The following is a 10,917-nucleotide window of genomic DNA, read 5'->3' on the forward strand; positions in this document are numbered from 1 at the left end:
ACATGACGTTTATACCCCTGACTTTTATATAAGATTCCAACTTCTAAAACATTTTTTTTTAAAAAAAAAAAAAAGATGAAAATCAAGGACATTTTAGTCTTTTTTTTTTTATTTTTAACGGCTAAAATTAACGAAATGGTTCTAATTGAGAGTAGAAAGTTCAAAGGTTCAAAATGAGAGATTTAAAAGTTCAGGAAGAGTTTGTAAAATCGGGTAAAAGTTCAGGGAGCCAAAGTGAAGTTTCCCCTTAATAATATCAAATTCAAAATATTAGGTGAACATACACTTTACCCCCCTGAACTATCCACTCATTTGCACTTTTAACCCCAATGTTTAAAAAGTGACGCTTTACCCCCTCCAAAGTATCTGACATTGACACTTGACCCCTATGAAGTACACTTTACCCCCATGAAGTATTTTAAATTGACACTTTACCCCCTAAAACTTAGTTACTTCGGGGGGTAAGGTGTCAACTAAAAATACTTCAGGGGGTAATGTGTACTTCATGGGGGTCAAGTGTCAATGTCAAATTTCTTTGGGGGATAAAGTGTTACTTTTTAAATATTAAGGTTAAAAGTGCAAATTGGTGGATAATCCAGGGAGGTAAAGTGTATTTTTCCCAAAATATTATTTATGAATATTTTACCCTAGATATTTGGGTAAAGCTAAGAACATGATTATATGTGATATCCTCGTTACTCTTCTATGCCATGCAGTCATGTGTTTCTATACCCTGTAAAAATCATATGCGTTTAATAAGATTAATAATATACCATAATCACATCAAAGCAAAGTTTAACATGGAAAGACAATAAAGATAATTTAGTAGACTACCTTTGACACTCTGATTTCCTTTGTTTGATTCTTTGACTTGCTTTCATTTGGTTTCTTCATATTTTCTATCCATGGTTTGGGTCAACGTTTCTTATTACAATAACTCTCTTTTTTCTTTATTCCTTTTGGCCCTACCATGATTGATCATCTTTGTCTACAATATTGGTTAAAAGCCTAATATTATCTTCCTTTGCATTAGCTTGGCAATTATTTGCATCACAAAGTCTTTTCTTCAAATCTGCAATAGCTGGATTTAGGATATTAAAGTCTTCTTCAGTTTCACATGCCTCATTTACCAATTGAATATATTTAGGACAGAAAGATTGATGCCTATCTGCATATCCTAATCGAGTATCTAACTCAGTGTCATTCTTCATGAATTGTTTTTCATTATCATCTTTTGCATTTCTTCTCCATCTCTTTAGAATATATCCATAGGGAATCAACTTGATATCCCACACATCAACAATTTTTAGAGCATGCCGACACAAAATACCGAATGTCTCAAACTTTCTATAAGAGCAAGACAAAGTTTGATCTAATGGATTCCACAAAATGTTGTATTTTCCATGTACGTTGAAAACTCCAACAACATATCTATGTATCTCTTGACTTTCATTGTGGTCTATAATGAAAAGTGGCGGTACATTTTCAACTTCATTTTGAAATAACACAAACACCTTGGGTGTGTACACTTTTGCTACTTGATTCAGAATATATGAGTTCTTGAGATTCAATCTTGGTAATTTTTGTCTAGAGTTGTATTTTGCTTTTAACTCCTTGTCATATTTTTGTTTGACAACTCTTTCAAAATTAGTGAAAAATTCTAATATATTGAGATTAGTACGTAAGCAATCCTTCAAGTCACAGTTGAATCTCTCACTAAGTTGTGTACTCTTGATTCCTACAGTAAATATCCTCTTTACATATGCTTGGGCCCATTTCTCCTTCAATTTAAATATATATCTATTAGCCATTTATTTTCACGAGCATCATACTTTTCTAACATGATATTCCATGTAGAGAGAAAGTCATCTTCATCATTATACTCATAGACACATGCTAAGAAATCTTTATTAAATGGGGACCCCACCTTTAAGTAAATAGCCCAAGTGCGTATTAGCATTTTGCCACATGTGCCAACTACACAACACATGATACGTTTCAGGCATCACTATCTGAAGGGCAGTTGACATTGCTGCATCTTGATCGGTAAAAATAGTAATTAGCTTCTTTTAAGACATTGCTTCTAGGAAAGTCTCAAATAACCGTACAAAAGATTTAATTGTTTCATCATACAATAGTGCAACTCCTAATACAACAATCTATCTATGGTGATTGAGTTCCAATAATACACCAAGTGGTCTTGCATATCTATTTGTGCTATATGCTGTATTAAACATAATTACTTCACCAAAATGACTATAGTCAATGATCATTTTTGCATCATCCCAAAAAATATTAGTAATTAACTCTTCAACATCCAATTGAAAAGCATAATAATATGAAGGATTTTCTTTGAGTTGTTGACGTAAATACTTTTCCAAACTAGCAGCTTCCCCAAACTTCAAGGCACTTTGTCGCTTATTGCGTAAATAGTTCTTATGATCCTGCTTGATAAAACCAAGGTTATCACCTCCACCAACTTGTTTACTCATAAGCTGATAAGAATCCTTTAGTCTTAAACCTGATTCATATGCCAAATCAATATCAATAGCTTGAGTTGTATACATTTTCCGTTGTGATGGCATCATGTATACAATTGTTGAGAGATGGAGTTTGTGATTATGCTCAGCAACGAAGTCACTCACCATGTATTTGTCACTATCTTGATTATACACAATAACTAAATGTGCATCGTATCCACATCTTTTTTTTTTTTTTTTTAACTATTTCGCTTGTCTATACCTCGAATTCCCTTCTTCTCGCACACTAATCTCCTTGAAGTAACAATTCCGGTCTTTTTACATTTGTTCACATACTCTTTTCTGATATTAAAACCTGAAATTCTCTCATACTCTTTATAAAAACTATATGCACTCTCATCTTATTCAAATTGCATGCCTTTTGATGGTGTAAATTTTGTAGGAACATTTGGAGACACAAAATGTTTGAATGAGACATCCATATATTGTTATCCCTAAAAGAAATTATATTACCAAACAAACACATTCATTCAAAGTGTTCATAAATTAATAATATTCAACGATAATTATTCAAATAATATCCTACATTAAAAGCAATCTAAAGGTTTCAAAGTTCAACCCATGAATGGTTATGCAAGAACGGCTAAATCCCACTAAAAGCTAAGCAATTTTTTTTATTTTTTTATTTTTTCAAATCTTACACAAATAAGACAAACATCTCAATGGTTACAACTAAAAAACAGAAAATGATCTATTTATTTTCTATTCGACTTTTTGTATATATATATTAATAGTATGAATTTTCTAATATCTGTAAGAATTATATATATATTAAATGCCAATTAACAATAAAACTAGCAGCAGAAATAATTTAATATATAAGTACCTCCGGCCATTGCTTTGCTCAAGTAGGTTGAAGAACAACTTCACAGCAACCAAATCTAGAAAATTAAAAAATATTGAGAGGTTCTTCTGACCTATGCCTACCAGTGAATGACAGTTGATGGAATACACAAGTTTTATTTATAGGTAGGTCAGGGATCCTCAATTAGAGCTGTTATCTTAATTATTTCTCCCATCAAGGAATAAAAATCATAATCAATACATATTATTTGATTTCACAAAATAAAATCAATAATGAATTCAAATATTTGTTTTCACAAGAATTAAATCAATAATTTAATTCAGAATATTTGATTTCACAAAATAAGCTTTAATTGGAATAAATCACTAAACACCGTAATTATATATATTTTATAATCATAATAATATATGTGACATAAGGGACATACCTTAAATGGAATTTCTTACATTCTCCCACTTGGCCCTTATGACACATAAATTTCTTATAGTGTTCAGTTCTATAATATGGCCATTACTTTATTTATTCCAATCATTCATGGAATCCTCCCACTATCCTCCCACTCACTCAAGGAATACTACACGTGAATCATGGTGGTAAAGCTTTTATATGATAAGCCGTCCCTTCTATGTATCACAATGTGTAATACCTCCCTAAATGAGTACTTTATGGATAATGTACTTTATGAATGAACTTCTTATAAGTCATTCGGGTCCAACTTTAATTTTATCTTCACGAATAAGAATAATGTATATGCGCACAAAAATCTTTATAACATTACATTTATGTCTATAGACCAATTAAAGAGAAACTAAGCACAAATGAATTAATGAATCTAATATATTCCACATAACTTTATACTTTCTTTACCGGTAAACCTTTAGTCATGGGATCCGCAATCATTAATTCAATACTTATATGCTCAATAGACACTGCATGTCACTTAATGTTCTCTTTGAAATACTTAATGTTGATATACATACTTCTGCTTCTACTTAGTTTATTCTTAGAAAAAATAACTGTAATAGAATTAATTCAGAAGATTTTTATGGGTTTAACTACAAAATCGACAATCTTGAGACCTTTAAAAAATGTCTCAACTATAATGCATGTGTAACAAATTCACAACATATAATGATTTTTGCTTTCATGGTAGATGTATCAACTATAGTCTACTTACTTCATCTTCAGTATATAGCCTTTTAACAATAAAAAATATATATATACTGAAGTTGATTATCTACTATCTACACATTTAGCAAAAATCAAACTTAAATAAACACCACCAAATGGCATGTGTATCTTTAAGTTAAACTGTAGTTCTTGGTTCCTTGCATATTCCATAATACTATATTGACCCAATAGTCCAACTGCTATTTCAATGTCAGGTCTAATGTAGACATGTGCATACATGTGGAAAATATTTCATCTGCTCTTGTTCCAATACATTTTTGGGACATCGATTTACACGGAATTTATCCCCTTTAATAATAGGTGCTACTGAAGATTTATAGTTCTTCATTCTGAATCTCTCCCAAAACTTTAGTGAGAGGAACTTTATGTAGCAAACCTAAATTGCTGCTTGCAAGCAAAATATTATCTATATACATGACTAAAGTAACTTTTACTCCCACTGACCTTACGGTATATACAATGATTAACAAAGTTCTCAATAAAACCATGTGAGACAATAACCTTGTAAAATATTATATACCACTAGTAAGAGGCCTATCTTAGCCCATTAATAGATATCCTTAATTTGCAAGCTTTCTGATTGTTATTAATAAAACCCTTAAGTTGTCTTATGTACACCTCTTCCTTAAGATTCTCATTCAGGAAAATTGTTTTTCACATCATTTTGATATAGCTCTAAACCAAAATGAGCTACTCATACCATGATAGTCAATGCCTTCCTTTTGAGTAAGATCATTGGCTACAAGTCTAACTTTATCTCGTTCAACATTACCCAAAAGCATCCTTTTAGGCTTTGTAAACCCATTTGCAACATATGGCTACAACTCCCTTTGGTAAGTCAACAAGATTGCAAACTTGAATTTTAGCCAAGGTTTTCATCTCCTCCTTCATGGCATTGAAACACAATGTGAAGTTATCTCCACCCAAAATGATGTGAAAACAATTTTTGGATCGTCCTTAGGTTTGACATAAAAATCAGACTCCTGAAAGTATACAACATAATCACTAGGGATTGTTGGTCACCTTATTCCAGAGAATCTTCTTAATCCTACTTTCTTTACATTTAACCAAGTCTGAGTAGGTTCATTCTAAACTTGTTCCTCATGAGTTGACTGTTTTGAACCAATTGTGGTTCAAGATAATCAATTTAATTTTTCCTAAGCACAATCAAACACCCTTCAGGTGAAGGAGTTTCATTCAACTCTCGTGCTTCCTCTAATTCAATCCCTTAAGGATAAGCACTCACACTAGGTTCAGCATCCTCTAGAAATTTTGCATTTCTAAACTCAACAATTCTAGGATTGAATGAAGGACAGTAAAAACTAAACTCCTTAGAGTTTACTGTATAACCTATAAAATTTCGCTGGTTGTCTTTAAATCTAATTTCCTTAGGTGTGGATTATAAATCCTCACTTTAGCAGGACAACCCCATATGTGTAAACAATTTGAACTTGGTTCCATTCATTCCTTAATTTATGTGTTCCAATCATATTATCAACAATAGAAATATATAAAACTAAACAATATTCACAAATCGAGCATAATAAACAACATAACTTAATGCTGAGCAAATATGGCATAGAGATGGCTCTGATACCACATATAAGAATTCTATATATATTAAATGCTAATTAACAATAAAACTAGTAGCGAAAATAATTTAATATGTAAGTACCTCCGGCCCTTGCTTTGCTCAAGCAGGTTGAAGAATAACTTCACAGTAACCAAATCTAGAAAACTAAAAAATATTGAGAGGTTCTTCTAACTTATGCCTACTAGGGAGTATCAATTGATAGAATACACATGCCTTATTTATAGGTAGGTCAGGGACCCTCAATTAAAGCTGTTACCTTAATTATTCCTCTCATCAAGGAATAAAAATCAAATAAATCATCAATACAGATTATTTGATTTCACAAAATAAAATCAATAATGAATTCAAATATTTGTTTTCATAAGAATTAAATCAACAATTTAATTCAGAATATTTGATTTCACAGAATAAGCTTTAATTGGAATAAATCACTGAACACCGTAATTATATATATTTTATAATCATAATAATATATGTGACATAAGGGACATACCTTAAATGAAATTTCTTACATAGATATCTTTATACTAGTAAGGATATCTCTACATCAACAACTAAGGATAATGTTAGGAAAATACTCGCAATCTCAATAGATATGTTTATACTAGTAGAATTAGAACCGACAAACACAAAATCACACAAAAAAAAAAGTAAAGAAGAACTTGAAGGTTACCTTTAACTTGAGAATGACAAAAACGATATTGTTTTTTCTTCAAAGATTTTTTTTTTTTTTTTTTTTTTTGTTATTGTTTTCCTATTGCTTTGTCTTTCTATTTGCCTTTTTTTTTTGTCTGTCTCTTCCTATTCTTTGAAGTTGCATGATTTTTTTTTTTTTACCTTTTGTTTCATTTTTCTTTTTTGTCTTTTGCTATTCCCATTATTAACGTTTTTAGTTTTTGGAGTAACGTGTGCAAACTTAACGTGCGCAGAGTAAACGTTTTCCTTTTCTCAGACTTAACGTGCGCAGTAGAGTAAACGTTTTTTTTTTTTTATTAAGGAGAATGACATGTATCTTTTACGGCCTTGGATTTCTCTGTCGTAAACTGGATATTCTCTAGTCCCTTTGGACTTGAGAGGATCCCTTTCCAACGTAGTTGTGGAGTACGAGCCATTAGGGATCCAGAAAGGATTAACATACGTTGAGGAGCCGGTAAAGATCCTGGATCGGAAGGAGCAAGTGCTGCGTACTAAGAAGATTCCTATCATTAAGGTACTGTGGCATAACCGTGGTGTCGAGGAAGCTTCATGGGAGGCAGAGTACGACATACGGAATCACTATCCGCATTTGTTTAGCACTTGATTGTGGTTATGGCATAAATACCCACCGATCCAGACTGTATGTGGAATTACTCATTTTGTAAGTTGATCGACTTGGATGTCGAGATTGATGAGAACTGATACATTATAGGAAACACTAAGTACGATGCTTTGGATGACTTACGAGACGACATTCCATAGTTGTTTGAGGATGGTGTAGTGTCAGTTGGCGAACGAGATGAGATAGCCTAGGAGCCCACTGAGCATGATACCGATGATACTACGAACAAAAGTGCTACTTGTCTTTGTAGCAATAATGTTGGTAAGAGCCAGTCGTGTAGGACCCGTCGGAATCACCAAGAGAGTTGGTTTAGCGGTATACCAAGTTGCCTTGCTGCTGAACTTGGTAGTTGAGCAAGATGTCTTTCATGGCTTTACATTGAGGTTCAATGATTTTATTCGTATGGTTAATTTCTTTTGTCTTGGGCTGTATGCCTATTCGTTATGGTTATGAATAACTGTTACATTTGGATTGTCTAAGAGTAGTCAATTAAGATAAGTTTGCTTCCGGCTAAGAAGTATGGCATTATGCCAAAGATACCCATGGGCTTGATTTCCCAAGTGGAGCTGCTTATTTTGGTGAATTTAGGAGTCATCAAGTTTGACGATGGTTGATATAGTGTGGATAACATCGACTACGACTCCCTTGGGGACTTGCAAGTGGATTTGCTATAACTTTTGAGGATGTCGACGTGAATCACTTTATATAGGATGAAGAGCTTAGTGCTCGAAGAAAGGAGGGGATAAGATTTCCCAAGAATGGGCTGAGCACGAATCTTATAAGACTACGGACGTTAACATGATGTTACTATTCCTTCTTGTGTTTTGGGGCTACGAAATCTCGATAATAAAATTTTTATAAGGAGGAGAGAATGTAGTGACCAAAATAATTAACTAAGTTTAGGTAGCTTAGTTAAAGGTTTAATTTGGGCTTTGGGTCACTAGGAACAGCTGGAGGGCATTTTGGAAATTTTAGACTTTTTGACCGGACGTACACATGGGGGACCACGCGGACGTACACTGACTTTTGGTTGACCATTGGTTAATGCTCGTACATATGATGCAGCCTTTGGTGCACTGGGTAAATAGTGCACAGATGTATGCCCCTATAGTACCTTACGTACTCTACTTTACAAGACACCTCCTGCAGTGCCCACAGCTTTTCCTACACTATCAATGCCCCTCCTCACTCGACCCTTACCCCCCATTTAGCTTCTGTTGCCCTCTAGAATCCATGTTTGAGTGATTTTGCGAGTTATGAGAGTTCTTGGAGGAGAATGAGAGATTTCTTGGAGGTAATCTTCTAAACTTAGCTTGTTCCTTACTTAGTTGTTATATTATTTAAGTGTTTTCCATAGTTAGCTTAGTTGGTAGATCTTCCAGTTATGTTGTTGCCCTTAATCTTGGTTTAAGTTGGGTTAGTGCTTCATCTTTGTGGAACGTATTTTCTTATGCATGGAGGCATTGTATTGAGATAGGAAGGTCTTAGAAATCCTTTAGGTAGCTTTGGAACCAGTTTGGGAGGATAGGAGGACGTTTGGAACAAATGAGGTTCTACCTGAACCTTCTGGGCAGACGTACGACCTTGAGCCTAGACGTACGACTCGAAGCGTTCCAGGGAACGCCACTTTGACCAATCGTCTGATAGCCTCTGTTTTCATGTTCTAGGTTCGTTTTAGTTGGACTTAGAACTAATGATATGTCTTTCCTCAGTATTCGAGATTATGGAGCCTCGAGGGGATTTTATGGAGGAGCCTTACGACCCGAGTGAATATAAATTCACATGGCTACTTGTTGTTACTTTTTCCGCATCGCACGACTATATATATATATATATATATATATATATAACATGCATATTTGGCAACTCTCATGAATTACATTTTCGACTGCTGTGAACTTTCTTTCGAGAAAACGTATGTTGATAAACAAGATAATGATGAGATTTGTAAAACTATGCATGTAAAAGATGGATAAGATTAATTGTATCATATGATATGGTACACCAGTACGTGTAGGGTAATGGTCATGGGCTTACTATATAGGTTAACTTTATGGTCAAGTATGTGTGTGGGCTTTGGATCCAGTGGTTTTTGTGACAGGCGCAGCCATTGCCAAATAGTTAGTGATTACAGGACATACATTACTAGTAGCATGGGCCACCTGAGGTCGGACTCGGTTGGGCTGCTAGTAGTGGACGGAAGCGTACAATGGTCAAGGCATAGACATTGTATTACAGGTTCTTCGGGAGAACGCCAACCCTGCTGAGAAGGGGTAATATTTCGAGTAGACCAGATTGTTGAACTATGACATGATTCTCATATTACAGCATATATTATATCTATATTGCATTCTTGATAACAGTCACCTCATAATGCTGCATGTATTTTATAAACAATTGAGTTCACCATTTAATGATGGGTACGTCATTTGCATTTATACTTATTAAGTCGTCGGATTTACCCTTGTATTATTTCTCTTTTTTCTCTATATGTACATCTGTGTCATTATAAATAGTTTAACAGAAGATGGATACCACAAAGCGTCTGGTTATCATGGAGGATTCAAAAAAGAGAGATACTTGAGGACTTATTGTGAGATTAGGCGGGTACTCATGGTAATTGGTACTTTTGCTATACTGTAAACTTAAGAGCTTTGATGCATATTTGCATATCAAGGCATAGAATGGATTTCTTGTAAGGATGACTTATATAGTGTGATTTCAGCTACTTTGATGATCCTTGATTTGGTTGTAATGATTAATATTTATAAAATCTTAATGTTTCTGCTGCTTAGTATCTCTTCTTTTCGAATAGTAGAGATCCCTTAGTCTTGTTCCGCGCAGAATAAGGCTGGGAGACAAATCGTGGAATTAATTACCAGTTAATTAATTCCCAGGGCGTTACAGCCCTGCTTGAACACCCCTACCGAACACGACACACTAATTTAAAGGGTGATACAATACGACATGTGTGACCCGTTTAATTAACGGGTCATGTCAATTTGACACGACATGACATGACATGACACAACCGAATGACCTGAACCTGTGATTTTTTTTTTTTTTTAAGGGAAACTACCTTTTGCCCCCATGAACTACAACCCATTTTCACTTTGCTCCCATGAACTACCAACTATGACACCCAACCCCCATGAACTATCATTTTGTGCCCAAAACCCCATTTCGTCAGTCAAAGGCATTAACTCAGACGGTCAAAGTGACAATGCGTTGTAGTTTATAGAGGCAAAATAACAATGTGTTGTAGTTCATGGGGGCAAAGTGACAATGAATTGTAATTCATGGGGGCAAAGTGACAAGTAAATCATCTGATTTAACGCCTTTGACTGACAGAATGAGGGTTTTGGGCACAAAATGGTAGTTCATGGAGGTTAGGTGTCATAGTTCGTAGTTCATGGGGAGAAAGTGCCAAGGCGTTGTAGTTTATGGGGGCAAAAGGTAGTTTCAAAAA

Source organism: Corylus avellana, chromosome ca2 (genome assembly GCF_901000735.1).
Source record: "Corylus avellana chromosome ca2, CavTom2PMs-1.0".
NCBI classification, from domain to species: domain Eukaryota; kingdom Viridiplantae; phylum Streptophyta; class Magnoliopsida; order Fagales; family Betulaceae; genus Corylus; species Corylus avellana.